The following is a 21,616-nucleotide window of genomic DNA, read 5'->3' on the forward strand; positions in this document are numbered from 1 at the left end:
TGAAGATACCAGATCTCCCAGCCCTCTGGCTGAGAAATTGCGTTCAATGAGAAGATAAATGAAACACTCAGCAGTCGGGAGGTTTATTGAGTCAGGAACGTCCTGAATACATGCAGGAGACGGAGAAATAGACAGAATGGGACATTAGATCGATGCAGTTAGTGTTACACAGGGAGAATGGAACTGAGTACCACAGAGATCTGGAATGTCCCAGTCTCCATCCCTGGCCTGTGATGCTGCGTCTCTCTGGAGTGGATAATTATGTTGGCTCAGGATCTGGAGTAACTACAAAAGCTGCAGTCACCGGCAGCAATTAGACTCCCATAGTGACAGATACCACGTGAAGTGAGACTGAGTGATAGCACCAGAGTGCAGGAAGGTATCAGGATCAAACCACGGTCGAGAAGAAGGGGTTTGATTCATGGTGCACTGGGATCAGTACTCAGGGATGAGGGAGCTGTCAGTGGGACAGGCGATGGCCTAGTGTTACTCTCAGTAGACTGTTCTTCCAGAATTTAATGCCAGTGGCAGGGATACCCATCTGAATGCCCAATATCGTTTCAGGAAGGAAATCTGTGATAGGCAGCTGGTCTGACCTACATATGAATCCACAGCCAGAGCATTGGGGTTGATTCGAAACTGCCCTGTGTAATAGTCTGGCAAGGCACTCTGCTCAATAACAGTTCGAGGGTGGGCATACAATACTACCCAGCCATAGACAGCAACATGTCACGAGTGAATTAAAAACAACACTGCTGAGACCAGTGTCCTGGCAAATTATGTCGGTGCGTTTATGGACAGGGCTTTAGTTGACAGAGAAGATGCAGGGACAGGGTTCAGGTGAAAGGACCTTTCCAAATCCAAAGAGAAAAGGGAACATTGGAACAGCATGGGGATGTGGCTGAAGACAAGCAGAAAGGAACAGGAAAGGACAGAGTTTAACTAAAACTGTACATCAGTGAATTAGGCTGTGACAGGATATTCTGGGACAAAGTCAGTTACAATGTTTTTTTTTGGAATGGACAAAGTATCTGCAATAAGATAATAGACTTATGACACAGAGATAAATAAGATTTTGTCACCAGGAAGATTAGATTAGATTACTTACAGTGTGGAAACAGGCCCTTCGGCCCAACAAGTCCACACCAACCCGCAACCCACCCATACCCCAACATATACCCCTTACCTAACACTACGGGCAATTTAGCATGGCCAATTCACCTGACCCGCACATCTTTGGACTGTGGTAAGCGGAGAAGCAAAAGGCAGAACATAAATATACAAACGTACACATCCTTGAGGGGTCTCAAGGAGTGCAGGATGTGTAACCCTGACAGTAATGGGCAACAAAGGCATGACAGAGAAAGCATTTGGCCTCAGATGGTGCAGCTGAATCAGCCTGAATGGAGATTCTGGGTAACACATGTCAAAAACACAAGCAGGAGAACAGTTTTTAGGCATCCTAACAGCATTTCATTGCTGAACACAGTTACACATTCCAATGAATTTCTGCGTATGCAAATGCACTGTGATCATTTTGAGAGACTTCAATCTTTGTCAAAAATGATATCCTCCGAACTCCTCTTCAAATGTTTGTGTCAGTGTTTCTTTGAATAACGCATTGTGTAAATGGCCTGGGATGTGACTGTCTTAGATCGACCGCTGAGTGAAGGAGTAATGTCTCACTGAGATATTCTCAGGGAAACTGTAGTGTAGTGGAATTCTGTGAGATGATGTATTTTTAATGTGACCATAAAGTACACCCTACAATCACAACCAAAGCCATTTACATGTGTTTGAGAGGAGAACTGACCAAGGTAAACAGGGGAAACAGTGATGTGTATGCCTGGAAATGGACAGTGAAAAATATTTAGGCAGAGATGTACAGCACAGAAACAGACTCTTCAGTCCATCTCGTACACTCCACCCACATACGCCAACATAATTTTGTCTCATTTGCCAGCACTTGGCCCAGATTCTCTCAACCCTTCCTGTTCCTATACCCATCCAGATGCCTTTTACATGCAGTAATTGTACCAGCCTCCACTATTCCTCTAGCAGTTCATTTCATTCACGCATCACCCTCTACCTGAAAAAGGTGTCCCTTAGGTTCCTTTTATATCGTTCCCCTCTCACCCTGAACCTAGGCCGTCCAGTTCTGGACTCCATTACCTCAGGGAAAAAAACCTCGTCTATTAAACCTATCCATGCCTCTCATGATTGTATAAATCTCATATGGTCACACCCCAGCACATTCAACTTCTCCCTTTAGCTCAAATCTTTCAATCCTGGCAACATCCTTGTAAATCTTATCTGAAACCTTTCCATTTATACAACATCCTTCCGATAGGGAGGAGACAAGAACGGCATGCAATATTCTAAAAGTGGCTTATCAAATGTCCGGAACAGCCACAACATGACCTCTCAACTCCTGTACTCAGTGCTCTGATAAGTAAACGCAAGCAGACTAATCACCTTCTTCACTATTCTATTTACCTGGGATTCTACATTCAAGGAATGATGAACCTGCACTCCAAGGTCTCTTTGTTCAGTAACACTCTCTAGGACCTTACCACTCAGTGCACCAATCCTTCTGTATTTCAATGTCCCTTCGTATCCTAACTTTCTTCTTGAATTTGACATGACCTCACACTTGTACAGATTAAACTCAATTTGCCATTCATTTGCACATCTTTCCAACTGATCTCTAACATCCTGCAACCTTGGATCTCCTTGCTCATTCACCCCAACTCCGCAAATATTCATATCATCTTTAATAATTACTTTTGTCACTTCCTTTCCTTTCAATGGTGTGAGAATGTGTAACCAGGCGGCAGAAAATCCCAGTAAGGGCTCACCCATTTAAGATGGAAGTGAGGAGGAATGTCTTCACTCAGAGGGTAGGGACTCTGTGGAAATTCTTGACTGCAGGGAGCTGTCGAAGTTGGGTCATTAACAAATTTTTTAGCAGAAATGGTTAGATGTTAATGGATCAGGGAAACAAGGGTTTTATGGAAAAGCCAGGAATGTAGAGTTGGAGAGTATCAAAACAGCCATGATCTGATTGAAGGGCAGAGTATACTCAATGAGTCAAATGGCCTCATTCTGCTCCGACATCTCATGGTCTTAACTCAAACTGAATATCTGCATTATAACACTATAGGTCTTTACTCACAAAACTCCTTTGGAATGGGATTATTGGATATTTATTATTACACAACATTTAATCTACAATAGACAGTTTGTTGATGGCTCCTTAAGATGTTGTTATAGAAAACCATCTCGTATACAATCCAGGATTCCATCCATTACAGCCCTGATACTCATTAGTTATCCAGTGGGGACGGAGACCACTGTCACACACAGTTACTGTACTGCCCTTGCTACAAGGGGTTTGACAAGATGGGTAGATGTTACAGAGATAGGGAGGCTTACAGGGGCTCGAGGATGTTAGAGTTAAACAGAGTTACATTTGGGTAAAAATGTTCACGGGACAAAGGGGTTTGGGGATTGGAGGAATTTGCAGAGATAGAGGGAGCTGGATTTGATTCTGGAGATGGGGTAGGGATGGATATATGGAGAGGCGGCAGAATGAGAGGCACATTGGGGAGTGTTTCTGTAAGAGATTATTGTGTATACTGACAGATATATGAAAGGTTGGAGTGACTGAAGATGTTTATAGATATAAGAAGGCTTCCAGGCTACATAGATAGGAAGGCAATGGAGAATGCCAAGCTAACTGGGCTGGAGAGAGTTACACAGATGGGGAGGATTGCACAAATGAAAGAGTTTCCTGTGGTCGGGAGCGTTGGTAGGGAGAGGGTGAAGTTTAAATAGATTAAGATTGAAGATTTGGAGAGATAAGAAGGCTACGACTTTTTCACAGAAAAGGAAGGGTTGTAGGAGCTGGAGATGTTTACCCAGATAGGGACGGATGGAGAGGTTAAAGACAAATTACATTGACATGGAGGATGGCATTGGTAGGAGGAGCTTACAGGGATAGACAGGGATCGGCACTTACAGGGATGAAGGAAATTAGTATCTACTGAAGAGGTTTAGGGATGAGGGTTTGGAGAACCTCACAGAGACAGACAGCATGGAGTGGACTACCGGAGATTCCAAACAGAGGAAGGATTATCGGGACTACAGTATATTACGGAGATCATTAATACAGTATGGGCCAAGACTGATGCCTGGGACCTCGTGGGCAGTCTCAGAGAGGACCAAAACAGCAGGGGTGAGAGCGGTACCCTCACAAGATGGAGGGAATGATGCCTGGAATGTTGCTGTTCCTTGCCCAGCTCTGTACCTATGTCCTGTGTTCCAGGTCTGAATAAAGAAAGCGACTAACTCCACCCTGTACTGTTTACCGTGATTGATCATACCGGCTGCAGGATTGACTGAAGGCTCCAGATCTCTCTCTCTCTCCATCTCTCTCAGGCTGACCAAGCGTCTTCAATGAGGTGATGGATAGACAGGGGTAGAAACATCCTGATTACCTGCACGAGACAGAAATAGAAGAATGGGAAATTAGACTGATGCAGTGAGGATAACTCATGTAGAGTAGCACTGAGTCCGGCGGAGATCACGATAATCCCAGTCTCCTTTCCTGGTCTGTGCTGTTGCAGATCGGAGGATTCTTTTGGCTCCAGGTCTGGAGTAGCTGGAAGAGTGAGAGACGCTGCCAGAGGCAGCAATTAGACCCACACAGTGAGGGATACCAAATGGAGAGAGACTGAGTCACATCACCCAAATGTTGGAAGATTTCACGATCAAATCATGGTGTCAGAAGAAGTGGTGCTGATGCAGTGGGCACTGCTACCAGTACTCAGGGAGGAGTCAGTTATTTTATTGAGATGGTACAGTGAATATGATCAGGACTACGTGGAGTGCTTTAAACTGACACAAATGAGGAGGGACAGGGCTCAGCTGAAAGGAAATTCCCAATTCCATTGAGAAATGTTCAAATATTGAAACATGGGGCTGTGGCGGAGGAACAATAGAAAAAAATGGGAAGAGACTGAGTTAACTAAAACTGTACATCAGCAGATAGGTTTGTGACAGGAATTTGTGATTTCAAAAGTAAATTACTATTTCTTAATTTGAATGCACGAAGCATTTGTAATAAGGGATATGCTCGTGTGACTGTGAATTCTATCTAATCACCATCATGGAGACCTGGTCACAGGGTGAACAAAAGGTGGGGCATTAATATTCACAACATTGTGGAAAGTCAGGCAGAATGGGAAGGAGAATGGGGAACTCTAATCGTTAGGGATAACAATGGGATCATATGTGGCCTCAGATTATCAATCATTAGGAAACCAATTTCTGGTAATAAGAGTCAGAACACAGAAGTGAAAGGGTAGTGTTAAGGCCCCTTTAGAGCATTACATTGTGAGACATGGCATTGGACGGGGAATTTTTGGAATTTGTAACAAAGACAGTAGGACAATTGAAGTAGGATTCAACTTCCCTATCTCTTCATCTCATTGGCGGTGGGTCACAGACGAGGCTGACTCTCTCCCACTCTTAGGGGGAGTCTATAGTTAGCTGTACAGACCGATGTGGCCTTTCACAGACTCTGTTACACTTGGGGCAGAAGGTGGCCGTGGAAAGGATGGGTGGGGCTTTGGGGTGGCTGAGAGCTCCTTGTGCTATTTTCTCTTGGATTCCACTTTTTTCCCCATAGCAAGTCGTAAGGGGCTCGAACCCTTCCCTTTAGATGTTCTCGGCTCAGTAATTCCCAGGATTTACTAGGTTTGATAAAGAGATCCTTAGAAGACAAAAAAAAACCTAACAATTCTGGAGAAGCCAATGCTTTAGAAACCTGGAAGTATTTGTTAAAGGGATCACTCGGTGTCTAGTAGCAGGAGGAGTGAACCAGGAAAAGGAAACATTGTCAGGGTCTAATAAGATGATAGGAACAGGGAGAGGTGAAGGTGCTTGAGGTGTTGAGAGTGGTACCACTTGGACCAGCGTACATCACCCACTGCTAATTGCCCAGAGCGCAGCAAAGACAGCCATATTGCTGTTGGGTCTGGAGTCACATGTGAGCCAGATCAGGTTAGAATGCCAGCTATCCTTCCCTCAAGGACAATACGTGAACCAGTTGAGTTTTTCCACATAATCCACACTAATGTCCTGTACAGACACAACATGACATCCCAACTGCTACTCTCAATGCTCTGCCCAATGAAGGTGTCCATCCCAAACACCTGCTTCACCAGCTTGTCTACCTGTGACACTACTTTCAAAGAAGTGTATAACTGTATCCTTAGGTCTCTGATTGACCACACTACCCCGGGGCCGAGCATTAACTGTACAATTCCAGCATGGTTGCCTTAGCAAAATGGAACATCTTGCATTTGTCCACATTATTCCTAAACTCACTGTCCCAGCAGTACTGTTGAGTCCAATGTACTGTCAGATAACCCTCTTCGCTTTCCCATCAATTTCAGTGTCACTCACAAACTTGCTAACCATGATTCCTGTGTTACCATCCAAACTGTTTATATACATGATGCACAACAGTGACACAGGACCGAACCCCATGGCACACCGTTGGTCACAGGCCTTCAGGTTGAGCAGTAACCCTCTCTGAAAATGCTCTGTCTCCTTCCGTCCATCATGTTTTGTATCCAGTTGGTGAGCGCTCACTGGTTATGTGTGATCTAAACTTACTTACCAGTCTGCCATGCAGACCCATGTCAAAGGCCTTACTAAAGTCCATGGAGACATCATCTACTGCTCTGCCTTGAGCTATTATTTGTCTATCTCCACAAACAATCATCATTTTCCACACACAAAGCACTGTTGATTATTGCTAATGATTTCTTGCCTTTCCAAACGCATGATGATCCTCTCTCTCAGAATCTAATCCAACAAATTACCCTCCCATTAGTCTCACTGGCCTGTAGTGCCTGTCAAAGACACAAATACCTCTGCGAGGGGACCTGCAATTTCTTCCCTAGCCTCTCACAAGGCGCTGAGATACATCTGATTATATTCCAAGGTTTTATCAACGTTTTTTTGCATTTGAAGACATACAGCACCTCCTGTTTTCAAATGTAAACTCTGTTTAAGACATCGCTATATATTGTCCCAGGTTTCTGAGCTTCCATGCCTTTCCACACAGTAAATCCTCATTGACCTTTCAGGGGCCCTATTCTCTCTCTCATTTCTCTTTAGCCCTGGTTGGAACTTGTCAAAATGCCTCTGTAATTTCAAATGTCCCTCTACTCCCACGAGCCTCCCCCACCCTTACGTATTCTGCCATTTATGGTCACAGCAAAATATAGAATCCAACAGATTTAAAAATATTCTCCTTTTAAAATATAATGCATCTCCAATTGTTTCTCAGTGTCCAGTTATCTTTTACTGCTATATCCTTTATAATACACTCCAGCACGTTCCTGACTCACTGTCAGGCTAGCTGTTTGGTTTCAGATTGACAGCACAAAGGGTTTTGGGAATACTTGTGTATCAATCTGAAAATGTTAGCTTACAGGGTCAGCCGGTAATGAGAAGGAAAATCAAATGCTGTCATTTATTACAGAGGGAATGGAGCCAAAATACATAGATTTCTTGCTAAACTATACAAGTTACCAGTCAGACCACACCTAGAATACTATGAACAGTACGAGTTCCCGAAGTAAACGTATTCTTGTCTTGGAGGCAGGTCAGAGAAAGGTCACTCAGCTGTTCCTGGAGATGCTGGGATTTTCTAATGCAAAGAGCTGGAATACATTGAGTTTGAACCATTGACATTTCAAAAAATCGCAAAGAAATTGAACGGAACATCTAGGATTCTGAGAGGCTCTGCCATGGTAGATGCCAGGAAATTAGAAAATCCAACAGTATAGCACAGCAATCGGCCCTTCGGCCCGCCATTTGTGAAGATTGCCGATGGAGTGATTTGGTGAGTTATGGAGATGGGAGGGAAGGAGTGACTGAGGGAAGTGACAGAGAGAGGGACAGGAGGAATGACTGGAGGAGGTGACAGAGATAGGGAGGGATGGATTGACTATGGGATGTTACAGAGATACGGAGATTTTTGTAGTCTGACCGAGATTTAATGAGATAGGGACGGTCATTCATCCTTAGAGGCTGGAGGAGGTGACTGAAAAGGGATGTGTGAAGGGTTTGGAGAAGGTTACTGTGACAGGGATGAGGTAGTGTTCTTTGGCGAAACATATATTGTTGTCTTTTCCAGAAATGGTAATAGGCAAATGTTTCTAAAGAATCAATAAGATTACATGCACTTGGAGGGGAATAGGAATACAAGAGTTTACTGAGATCTGAACTATTTTGCTGAGATAGAAGAGACTTATTATGATCTTAACTTGGCAGAGATGAATTGACGTGATAGGGAGGGTAGTAGGGACAGGATGGCCAACAGTGATAGCGAGAAGCTGGAAGAGGTTACCGCTGTAGTGAGGTTTGTGGTGATGGCTTTTGCGATTGGATAAAGTTAAAAATGTAGAGGGGTGTAGACACTGGATGGTTCTTCAGACAGAAGGAGGTTACAGAAAGAGGCAGGTGTAAGGTGTGGGCTTGGATACAACCACAAAAACGATGTCTCAGTTCATAGATGGTTTTAGTGGCTTCAGGAGAGTCAGAAAGGCCAATAGTGATGGCATGAGGTAGACTAACGAAGCATTGTCCACAAGTTCATTTTATTCAAGGGAGCAAGATAGTATTATACAGGGATTTTTAAAGTAGATATGGGGAGTTTATTTGCAGGTAAAGTGAAATCTGGCAAGTCGGAATATCTTTAAACCGAGATAAAAGGAGCGTTCAGCGTCAGCATGTTCCTGTTAGTGTGCAGCTCAATGCTGACAGAAGTAGGAAATACTGACTCAGTTTCGAGGCTGTGGTCAAGAGAAAAAGGAGGCACATGTCAGATATAACTGGCTGACTCAAGTGAATCCCTTCAGGAGCATCGTGGCTGTGGAAATATACTTAAGATGCAAAAAAAAAAGACGCGAGCTAGTTTTGGCAAACAAAGTCAAGGAGAATCGAAACAAATTAAGAGCAAAAGAAGAGGTAGGAACAAACCCGGTATCCTTAATGATCAATTAAGCCAACGATGAGTGAAATTACAAGATCCAAAACAAATATTTCACTTTGGAACTTACTGTGGATAAAGACTAGGGCACTCGGGAACTCAACAGTGTTTGGCCTGACTATTATTGGAATATTGTGTGCAAGTCTGGTCTCAATGCCATCGGAAGGATGTTGTGGAACTTGAAAAGGTTCAGAAGAAATTAACAAGGATATTGCCAGGGTTGGAGGGTTTGCTTTTCAAGGAAAAGCCTGAATAGGCTGGGGCTGTTTTCACTTGAATATGGGAAGCTCATGAGTTACTTAATAAAGGTGTTTAAAATTATGATAGTCATTAATAGGCTCCATAGACAAAGTCTTTTCCCATGGGCTGGGTGATTTCAAACCGACAGGCCTTGGCTTTAAAGTGCGAGGGAAAATTTTCAAAGGGACCTAAAGGACAACTGGTTCCTGCAGAGTGCATGGAATAAGCTGCGAGAGAAAATAGTGGAGGATGATATAAATACATTTAAAAGGCGTGTGGATGGGTGTATGAATAAGAATGGTTTAGAGGGATATTGGCAAAGTTCTGGCAAATGTGACTAGATCCGTCATGCAGGAGTTGGTCCGAAGGATCTGTTTCCATGCTATACATTTCTATGACTCAATGTCTTGAAATGAGTCCACGTTATCGAAGAGGAGGTTGATAACACAAAGGTAGATAAATCTCCAGGCCCTGATTAAATGTATCTCAGGACTCCGTGGGAAGCAGGTCAAGAAATTGTAAGGGGCCTAACAGAGTTATTTGTAGCATGTGTGATAGGCAGGCAGACTGGAGGGTGGCATTGTGGACAGTGAAGAAGGTTTTCTGAGATTTCAAACGGATCCTGATGAAATGTGTGAACGGCTGAAAAACTGTAGATGGAGTTCAATCTGAATAAATGTGAGGTAATGCATTTGGTACAACAAACACAGGCAGGACTTATACAATTAATGGTAGGACCTTCGGTCGTGTTGTAGAACTCGGGGTTCAGGTACATAATTTTTTGAAGTTCACAACATGGAGAGACAGGATGGTTAAGAAAAAGGGACTTGCCACACTTGCTTTCATTCCTCAGTCCTTTGGATATAGGAGTTGGGAAGTCGCATTGAGATTATACACTCCATTGGTGAGTCCTCTTCTGGAATACTGTGTCCAGTTCTGGTTGCTCAGTTATCGGAAGGATATTATTAAGCTGGAGATGGTTTAGATGAAATTCACTGGGATGTGGCTGGTTATAGAAGTTTTCAGTTATAAAGAAAGGCTGGATAGGTTGTTATTTTTTCATGGAAACCTGAATGTTGACAGATGACCTCACAGAAGTTTTTAAAATAATGAGGGATAGATAGATTTAGTGGGAGTTGTCTTTTTCCGTGGACAGGGGAGTTTCAAGACTAGACTACATTTTTAAGTGTAAGAGGAGAGACGTTTAAAAAAAAGACATAAGGGTCACATTGTTACACAGAGGGTGGATTGGGTGTGGAATGAACATCCCAAGGAAGGGGTGAGTGTGGGGACAATTACAATGTTTAAAAGATATTTGGATTAGGACAGGAATATGAAAGGTTTGAAGGGATATGATCAAGGAACAGGCAGGTGGGGCGAGATCAGTTTTAGAGTATGGTTAGCGTTCACCAAACAGTGCAACATGACTCTATGACTAGGATTATAATGTTGTGTCATAAATTAAGAAAGGCTTCAAGAGAAAGCCAGGGAACTACAGACTGATGACCAGACATCAGAGTGGCTCAGTTGTTGGAGGTCATTCTGAGAGGTAGGACTTACATGCATTTGGAAAGACAAGGATTGATTATGGCAGCCAGCATGGCTTTGTGCGTGGGAAAACATGTCTCACAAACTTGACTGGAGTTTGTTCAAGATGTGACTAAGAAGATAGATGAAGGCAGAACAACAGACATTGTTTCTGGCTTCAGCAACCCTTGGTCAGGGTGTAGCATGATACACTGGTTAGTAAGAATAGGTCACAAGGGATCAGGGAGAGCTAGCGAACTGGATACAAAATGGGATGACTGTGGGAGACAGAGGGTGGTGGGAGAGGGTTGTTGTTCAGACTGGAGGCCTCTGACCAGCAGTGTGCTGAAACGATTGGTGTTGGGACCACTGTTGTGCATCACTTACATAAACGATTTGAGTAAAAATATAGGAGTCCTTGTTAGTATGTTTGTGGAAGAGTGGACAGGGAATATAGTTATTGAAGGGGATGTTAATCAACTGGGCCAGTGGGCCAAGGAATGAAAAATGGAATTTAATTCAGGTGTTGGATTTAGTTCAGACAAACCAGGGAGGACTAACACAGTTAATGTTCTGGCCCTGGGCAGTGTTGTCGAACAGAGAGAGTCCAAGGGGTACAGTTACATTGTTCCTTGGAAGTGGCAACACTGGTGGACATGGTGGGGAAAGCGGCATTTGGCATACTTGTCATCAGTGGCCAGACCATTGCGTACATGAGTTGGAGATATTTGTAAATTGTCGTCAATATTTCTCCTGGGCAGAGGAGGCCACGGGTTGACATTATGAAGGTTTATGAAACAATGTAGGTCTTAAGTAAGGTGAATTGCCAAGGGTAGGTTTGTCGAAAGCTAGAGGCATACACTTGAGGTGAGAGAGCAAGGATTTAAAGAGGGAGCTGAGGGGCAACATTTACCATAGAGGATGGTGCATAGACAGAATGGACTGCCAGAAGAAATGGAGAAAACAAATACAATTACAACATGGAAAAGACACTTGGGCAGGTACATGGAGAAGAGAAGATTAGAAAGGATATGGGCCAAACACAGGCAAATGTAACTCATCCCGTTTATGAAACCTCAAACAAAGAGTCATGCAGCACAGAAACAGATCTGATGTCTTCAGTTGTTGGTGGAGGGGGCTATCGAGACAAGGCATGTTGTAGAGACTGAAGCAAGTTACAGCGATATGGGTGGTCGTCTGGACTGGAGGTTTCAAATATGTTAAGAAATTCGTGAGGGGGAGGAGATGACAGAGAGAGGAACTGTTATAGGAGTTAGAATGTTTTAAGACACTGGTCCACAAGATGAGCCATGGATACAATATTGGAGAGGGAATAGGGAATAGAAAGATCCACGGCAGCATTACCACTCTCTCAGTGCAGGCCTTCATTCCCCTCTCTTGTCCTGGTGCTCACCAAGACAGCACAAGTCTGGATCGAAAACTGGGAACTCCCGATGCTGTCTCAGTAAAATCAAACTTAAAGTAGGGGTGGTGATTGAGCCTGAGGGGAGTCTGCACTGTGCTCCCCCTCCAGCACTATATCTGTATCATGTCCTGTTAGCTGATATTTGGAGCCCTATCATTGCTCTCTGCTCTGTGCACTGTGAATGATCTTGCCTGCCGGCAGGATTTATTGAAGGCTCCGACCTCACTGACCTTTGTCTCTCTGGCTAACCAATCATCTTCCCAACCAGCAGTTGGCAAGTCTATTGAGTCAGGAACTCCTTGCGTACCTTTAGAAGACACAGAAGTAGGCAGAATGGGAAATTAGACTGATGCTTGTGAGGGCTACACATGTAGAATGGCACTGAGCCCCACAGAGATCTGGAAAATCCCAGTCTCCATTCCTCACCTGCACTGTCTCATCTCTCTGGAGTGGAGAATTCTGTTGGCTTAGGATCTGGAGTAGCTGCAAGAGTGAGAGATGCTGACAGAGGCAGCAATTAGACCCACACAGTGAGGGACCCCACATGGAGAGATACTGAGTGATATCACCAGAGTTCAGGATCAAACTATTGTGCAAAAATACAGAGTGTTGATTCATGTTGCACTGGGATGCACAACCTGTGAGCAAGCGAAGTGATGGCCTAGTGGCATTATGGTGAGGCAATTTATCCATAAACTCATCAAATGTTCTCTGGACACAGATTTAATCCCGCCATTGCAAATGATTAAATGTGAATTAAATGTTTCAAAAAAGATGTAATTAAAAACGTGTAAATGAGTAGTAATCAATTGCTGATGTTAAGACAAATCTCATCGGGTGCATGCATGTGTTTAGTGAAGTAACCTAAGATGGGACTGACGTATCAAAGGTAGTACAGAACAACAGGTGAGGGAGGGACAGGACAGGGAGCTCAATGTTCCAGGGAACAGATGCTGCAGGAAGGACAGAAGGGGAGCTGAGAGAGGAGGAGTGGGTGAAACATCACAGCAGGACTGAGAGAGGATATTCCTGTGGCATCGCCCAGTGAAGCTGTGTTCGTTGAATTAATAAATAACAATGGGTCTTCCCTTTCCTCTGATTGTTCTACAGACCACGATAGCCCCGCCCTCCTGTACATTGACCTTCTCAAGATGGCGGCCCAGAGGCCCGAACTCCCTCTTCCCTTAAACAAATGGCGGCCGTGACGCTGGTTCGCTTCCCTGATCAAAGACAACCACCTCCTTACCTGGGCCTGGATCATCTTTTTCGGGTTTATTAACATTTTTTTCGGAATTTGAGAATTCTCTCCGCTCCTTTCTCCCAGCGAGGCTCTGAGGGCCGCTCACTGAAACCGATCGCAGCCTCTTCCGGAGAAAACTGCTCCATGTCTCTCCATCTCTTATGATCAATGTGACACTGCACATGCTCTGAATAGAAACCAAACTGCGTGTGCGAATGCGGTTCTCGTTGAGTTTATAGAGAATATTCATATCTGCACAGAACCATGGGTGAAATATTAGACATTAATAATTTCTTTGCCGAGTTACAGTAATAGAGATGTCCAGCATGTAATTAGATGGTTCGTTACAACTCAACCACACAGGCCAGGTATGTAAATTACCAATAGTTCCGGGAGTTTGACAGTAAGTTTCTTACTCGTGTTGTGTAAATCACTTGGAAATATGTACGTCATCAGATTTACATTTCAACTGTTTCTTAAAATCTCACATTGATTTATGAAAGAGATTTAATATTCTACTATGTAGTCAGAATGATCCCTCATGCAAAACAGTTTGCTTTCTGACCAACCCTAAAGCGTTCACTCCCAGAGAATGCTTTGGCCCCGCTCCTCACTCACTCTTGTTGGAGTACCGGCCGCTGCTCTGCCCTCCAGTTCTGCCCTTTCCTCCCAGTTGGAGAGTTGATTCAGGCGTGACTCAAGGGCAAGGGAAGTTATAGTCGATGCTTTGTGATGCGGTGAAAATTTCCCGAATCTTGGACCAAGAGGCCTGGGTTCAATTCACAGCTTGTGCAGGTGTGTGTAATAACGACATTGAACAGCTTCATTAGGAACAGCAACGGAAGTCAGGAACAGAGTTAAAACAATAGACACTGCTTACATTGTGGTGGGGATATCAATGTTCAGATATTTTAGTCTTTACCAAGTGTTTCAGGGTCCCAGTGGGTCCCAGTACAGGCTTTGCACTCCTCCTTGTGCACAGCCAGATACCACCATTGTGGGGCAAAGTGTTGCAGTGGGATATAGCGGCGCTTTACTGGAAGGCGTTCGGTTTTGGAGGTGAGAAGGAGTAGGGTTTTGTATGGAGTTACCTGTTCCCCTCCTGTTGCAGCATCTTATTATTTCCCTGACTCTAGGTCATACATGTTTGGTAGAGATCAGTGACATTTCGAAAGCCCACAATACAAGATCCGTTACTCTGCTTAAGACAGGAGAAATCTCTTGTAGCACTATAGTCACAAAATAATACAGCGCAGAACAGGCCCTTCGGTCCTTGATGTTGTGCTGACCTGTGAACTATTCTCAGCTCGTCCCTCTACACGATCCCAAAATCACCCATGTGCTTATCGAAAGGATTGTTTAAATCTCCCTAACATGGCTGAGTTAACTACATTAGCAGATGGTGCATTCCACACTCTAACCACTCTGAGTAAAGAACCTGCCTCTGCCATCTTAAATCTATCACCACTCAAATTATAGTTATGCTCCCTCATACACACTGATATCATCATCCTAGGAAAAACATCCCTCTGCACATCCACACTACCAAGAATCTTTCCATGGGCCCAGTACTCAGTCTCCCTGCTATTCGTCCCAAATGCATCACCTCACCTTGAGCTGCATTGAACTCCATTTGCCACCTCTCAACCCAATTCAGCAGTTTATCCAATTCCCCCGCAACCTGTACCATTCTTCCATACTGTCCACTACTCTACCGACTTTAGTGTCGTCTGCAAATTTAGTAATCCATCCACCTATGCCTGTCTCTAAGTCATTTATAAAAATGACAAACAACAGTGGTTCCAAAATAGATCCTTGTGGCACACCACTAATAACCGGTCTCTAGGCTGAATATTTTCCATCAACTACCATTCGTCTTCTTTCAGAAAGCCACCTTCAAATTCAAACTTCAAAAATACCCTCAATTCCATATATCAGCATTTTCTCCAACAGCCTACCATTTCAAAACTTAACAAAGGCATAACTGAAGTCCTTGCATACCACGTCAACTTCCCCACACTCATCTACATGCTTGCTCACATTCTCATAAAAAAATCATTGCGGTTTGTGAGACACAACATGCCCTTGACGAAACCAAGTTGACTATCTGAAATTAAATTTTTGTTTGACAGATGATTATAAATCTTATCTCTTAATAATCCTTTCCAAAACCTTTCCTACAATAGAAGAAAGACTCACTGGTTTATAATTATCTGGGTCGTCTCTACTGCCTTCGTTGATCAAATACACAGCATTTGCAACCATCCAGTCCTCTGGTTCCAAATCTGTCGACAATGACGACTCAAATATCAAAGCCAAAGGCTCTGCTATCTTCTCCCTAGCTTCCCAAAGAATCCTCGGATAAATCCCATCCAGCCCAGGAGACTTGGCTCCTTTCACTCCTTCTAGAATTGATAACACCTGTTCATAACTAACCTCGATTCTTTCTTGTCTAAGATCTCGTACCTCATTCTTCTCCTCTACAATATTCTCCTTTTCCTGAGTGAAAACGAATGGCAGATTTTCATTTAGCACCTCGCCGATCTCCACAGGGTCCACCCTCGACTTTCCACTTCTGTCTTTGATTGGCCCTATTCCTACCCTATCCTCTTATTCCTCACATACCTGTAGAAAGCTTTAGGGTTCTTCTTTATTCTATTCGCTAAATTCTGCTCGTGTCGTCACTTTGCTCTTCTTAACTATCTCATTAAATCCTTCCTAGCTGATTTGTAAGTCTCCATCACCTCATCTGTACCATCTTGACTCATCAACACACAAGCCTCTTACTTCTTCTTAACAAGAGATGCAATTTCTGTAGTAAACCACGGTTCCCTTACCTTATCACTTTCACTCTGCCTGACAGGGGCATACCTATCAAGGACATGCAACATCTGTTCCTTAAACCAGCTCCACATTTCAATTGTCTGCATCTCCTGCATTTTGCTACCCCATTCTCTGCATCCTAATTCCTGCCTAATCGCATTATAATTGCCATTGACCCGTCGTCAACTGTTGCCCTGTGGTATGTACCTATCCCTTTCCATCGCTAAACTGAACTGAATTAGAATCACTCTCTCCAAAGTGCTCACCCACAACAAAATCAAACACCTAGTCTGGTTCATTACCAAGCACCAGATCCAATGCGCCCTCTCCTCTTGTAGGTCCTTTGACATACTGTGTCAGGAAACCCTCCTGTACACATGGGACAAAAACTGATCCATCCAAAATACCCGAGCTATAGCATTTCAAGTCAATATTGGGAAAATTAAAGTCCCCGATAATGGCCACCCAGAATAATTTAACTAATCCTCTCGGGAACTCTGCGGAGGCCTATAAAAAAACTCCAAGAAATGTGACCTCTCCTCTCGTGTTTCTAAGCGCAGCTCACATTCCCTCAGGAGACGTATACTCATCAAAAGTTCTCTCAGCAACCGTTATACTATCTTTGACTAGCATGACATGCATGGACCCATTGCAGTGCCTCAAACTCCATGAGGCAGCCATACTCTCTATGACAGACAGACTCAGTCTGGAAACTCCTCTGTCCTTAAGACCTTACACATTGCCTGTGCTCTAACGTTTTCCCTTTGCACGTTTCCTTTCCAACCCATCCCACTTGCATCATTCCACAATAAGAGCTGTCAAGTGCAGGAGTCTGTAGAATAGCCTCCCTAACCTTCTCTATCCTACTTTTAAGATGTGTTTTAAAATCATTCTCCTTTATCAATGTTTTGATTATCCATGAAACACCATAGGAGATTAGCCATTGTGAAAGATTCCATACAATGCAAGTAGTTGTTGTTATTGCCATACATTAGGAGAAACAGGAATGATGCATTCAAAATTCTAACAAGAAATCACTGATAGCAGTTTGTCGGCCACTAAATAATAACATCACATTGTGATGGGCAATAAACAAAGAAATAACTAATGCTTGTGAAAAGGGTATGGCTATTATCATGAGTGATTTTAATCTACATGTAGATTGGTCGAACCAACTTAGGGTAGCCTTGAGGAGTTTATTAAGTGCATCCGTGATAGTTTTCTTGAAAAATATGAAATGGAACTGACAAGGGAGCAAGCTATCCAAGATCTGGTCCCTGTACAATGAGACAGGAATAATTAGTGACTTCAGAGTTCGGGATCCTCTTGGAAGAAGTGATCACTGCATGGTTGAGTTTAGAATATGTATGGCAAGTGTGAAGGTAAAATCTAGTACCTCGGTCCTGTGCTTGAACACAGGGAACTAGAATAGAATGAGGGAGAATCTGGATAAAGTAGACCGAAAACAAAGATTTTATAGTGGGACACTTCATGAGCAGTGGAAAATTTTCAAAGACATTTTACAAAGTGCTCAGCAAAGGTATATTCCAGTGAAAAGGAAGGACTGTGAGAAAAGGGATACTCTGCGATGGGTATCACAGGAAAGTGATCAAATTGAAAGAGAAAGCATACAAAGTGACCAAAAATAGCATGAAACTAGAACTGGGAAAACTTTTGAAGGTCAACAGAAAGCCACAAAAGAACTATAAAGAATAGTAAGATAGAACATGAGAAAAAATATCGAGAAAAGAATGGCTAAAGTAAATGTTAATCCTTTGGAAAATGAGAAGGAACATTTATTTATGGGATATCACAGTGGAGGATACTAATATCTTTCCAGTAATTAACAAAGAGACAACGGTAGGTGTAAATTTGGAAACTATCATTATTACGGAACAGCTAGTGTTGGACTGTTCGAGGTAATTGTTCTAATGATTGAAACGTCTCCTGACCCTGATGGAATGCATCCCAGGATACTAAAGGAGATGCCAGGAGAAATAGCAAATGCACTGGCAGTAATTTTCCAAAATTAACTGGATTCTGTGGCAGTCCCAGCAGATTGGAAAGCAGCAAATGTGACGCCACTGGTTGAAAAAGGAGGTGGACAAAAGATGGGGAATTATCCACCAGTTGGCTTACTCTCTGTAGTGGGAAAGATGCTTGGGTCTATAATCAAGGAAGAAATAGCAGGAAATCTCGGTCGAAATTGTCCCCTTGGACAGACACAGCATGGGTTCATGAAGGGCAGGTCATGCTTGACAAGTCTTTCAGAATTCTGTGAAGGCATTACGAGCAAGGTGGACAATGGAGACCCAGTGGATATGAAATACCGGAATTTCCAAAAGGCCTTCAACAAAGTGCTGTGCAAGAGACGGTTGCATAATATAATGGTGCATGGCGTTAGGGGTAGAGTATTAGCATGGACAGAAGATTGGTAGACTAACAGGAAGCAAAGTGTGGGGATAAATGAGTATTATTCTGGTTGGCAATCAGTGACTAGTAGTGTGCGTCTGGGATCAGTGTTGGGACTGCAAATATTTACAATTGATACAGATGATTTGGAGTTGGGGACAACACGTAGGGTGTCAAAGTTTGCATATGAGACTAAGATGAGCAGCAGAACAAAGTGTGTGGAGGACTGTGAAACTTTGCAGAGGAATAAAGATACATTGAGTGAGTGGGAAATGGTCTGGCAAATGGAATACAATGTTCATAAATGGAAAGTCATACTGTTTGGTTGGAGTAACTTTACAAAAGTTGCACCATTCACTATGCAGGGGCACCTGGGTATCCTTCTGCATGAAGGTTGATCACCAGGTACAACAATCAATTCAGAAGGCAAATGCAATTTTGCCCTTCATTGCTGAAAGGAATGTGTTTAAAAGCTGTATTGGGTGCTGGTGAGGACACACCTGGAGGACTGAATGCCGTTTTTATCTCCTTACTTGAGAACCGACGTACTGGCACTATAGGGCTTGCAGAGGAGGCAAACTAGGTTGATTCCAGAGTTGAGGGGGTTGGCTTAACAGAGACTGACTAGATTGGGATTGTGAGAAATAAAACCCACAGTCTAATAAATTTCAGTCCGAGTTAAAATCTGAAGCAGCGACTCTTATTGGAACCTGCTTGCAAGAAGGGGTGACCAGTGGGCACACACATTCAGGGACTGCTTTACAATTTATACATTTTTAATATTCCGTACTCTCTGTTTATCTCATAGGTCTTCATACCTGTCAATCTCCCTTATTGGGTTCTGCCACTACCCAGCTGCGCTCCACTATTATTACTTCGCCCCCCCCCCACCTCCTCCATGTTGGCGACCCTCCACTCTGTAAATGCTGACGTAACAGAGATTTTGCTAATCTTGAATCTTGATGTTCTTTTCACGTCATCTGTTTGCTTGTAACATCTTCCATTGTTCATTGGTACATTCCATTCCTGAATATACATTTTAACAATGTGTCTTTTCTTGCCTTGTTTATGTGCTTCAGCTATCTCAGCTCTTTTGCTGAGACTGTAAATTATGTAAACTATCATGATGGAAGAAATTATTTGCTAGAATAATCATGCACTAAAGTTAGTACACAATTAACCACAATTATACACTAAAGTTAGTAATTAATTACCTATATCTCACAATAATACACTAAAGTTAGTACTCAATCATACTCGCAGAAGTAACGCTGTTTTACCTAGATCCCGCAGGATTATATTCATTTTAAATCAGAAAAATGGAAACATATAATATAATACGTGGAATGGATAAAATAAAAGTAGAGAGGATGTTTCCACTGGCAGGTGAAGCTAGGAAAAGAGGGCCTCACCTCAAGATGAGAGGCAGCAAATTGAGGACTGATTTGAGAAGGAACTTCTTAACCTCTATGGAATTCAATGCACAGGGCAGTATGTGATGCTAGTTCAATAAACGTTTTCAAAGCTAAGGTAGATTTACTTTTTAAAATGAAATAATTAATTAAGGGATAAAGTGAGAATGCGGTAAATGGTTCTGTGTCCATGAAATGATATTGATGGATGGCAGAACAGGCTGGAAGGGCAGGGCGGTCTTCTCCTGTTCCTCGTCAAAAGTGGCCTAACCAATCTGCTGTCCATTATAATATTCTTATATTATGAATTCGTGACTTGGAGGTGCTGGTGTTGGATTAGGATGGACAAAATTAAAATTAAATGAACACCACTTTTGAGTCCAACAGGTTTATTTGGAAGCACTAGCTTTGCTGTGTTTTCATCAGGTGGTTGAGTGTTTTTTAACATTGTCCCTCTCGTATGTTATGAACAGCAGCAAAAGCCACAAAGCAGTGTGCATGCTCCAACCAACAATGAGCCCCGGGTGATTGATGTCAGCGGCGGACCAATGGAAAGGCAGGAGCAAAGCTGGAAGACCTAGTCCTCCGATCAATTGGAGTAAATGAGGGGCGGGACTAGACTGTGCCACGTGATCATCCTCGCCATCGGCGCGCATGTTCAGGACGTGTGGCTGGAGAGCTGGCCGGAAGGAACGAAATAAACAGCAGGAAGCGGGAGGGAAATGTTGTTGGTATGGGCTGAGAGGTTTTACATAAATTTGGTGCGCATCGGAAAACACAAACTTGAAACTTACAGTCCCATTTTTGCAGCAAATGGGAAAATGCCTTATCGAGTGATCCCGCCTGAGTGAGCGCCGCCATCTTTATTCGGGGAAACGATTCACTGGACACGAGCACGGCCGCCAGCTTTCTAGGGGGCAAAGTTCAGAGGGGTGTCTGTGCAGCTCTCCCTGATAGAGAGTCATGGGGAAGGATTTACACAGAGCATATTCAAACCCAGGAAAAGGGATGCCTTTTATGCTGGATATGTCTCGTCATTCATTTAAAAAAAATGATGTGAAGAGAGGCGGTGCAGTTAGTAATTTTGCAGATAATACCAAAATTGGAGGTATTGTGTACAGTGAACAAGGATATCTCGGAGTACAATTGGATATTGATCAGATTGGTCAATTGTCTGAGGAGTGGCAGATAGGTTTAATTTAGATAAATGTGATTTGTTGCATCTTAGAAAAGCAAATAAGTGCAAGACTCACACACTGAATTGTAAGGCCTTGGAGATTCTTGCTGAACAAAGAGACCTTGGAATGCAGGTTCATAGCTCCTCGAAAGTAAATAGAATAATGAAGAAGTTGTTTAGTATGCTTTCCTTTATTGGTCAGAGCATTGAGTAACGGAGCTGGACAGCAGATTGGTTAGGCCACTTTTGAAATATTGTTTCCAATTCTGGTCTCCCTCCTATCAGAAGG

This window comes from Hemiscyllium ocellatum, chromosome 20 (genome assembly GCF_020745735.1).
Source record: "Hemiscyllium ocellatum isolate sHemOce1 chromosome 20, sHemOce1.pat.X.cur, whole genome shotgun sequence".
Lineage (NCBI taxonomy): Eukaryota > Metazoa > Chordata > Chondrichthyes > Orectolobiformes > Hemiscylliidae > Hemiscyllium > Hemiscyllium ocellatum.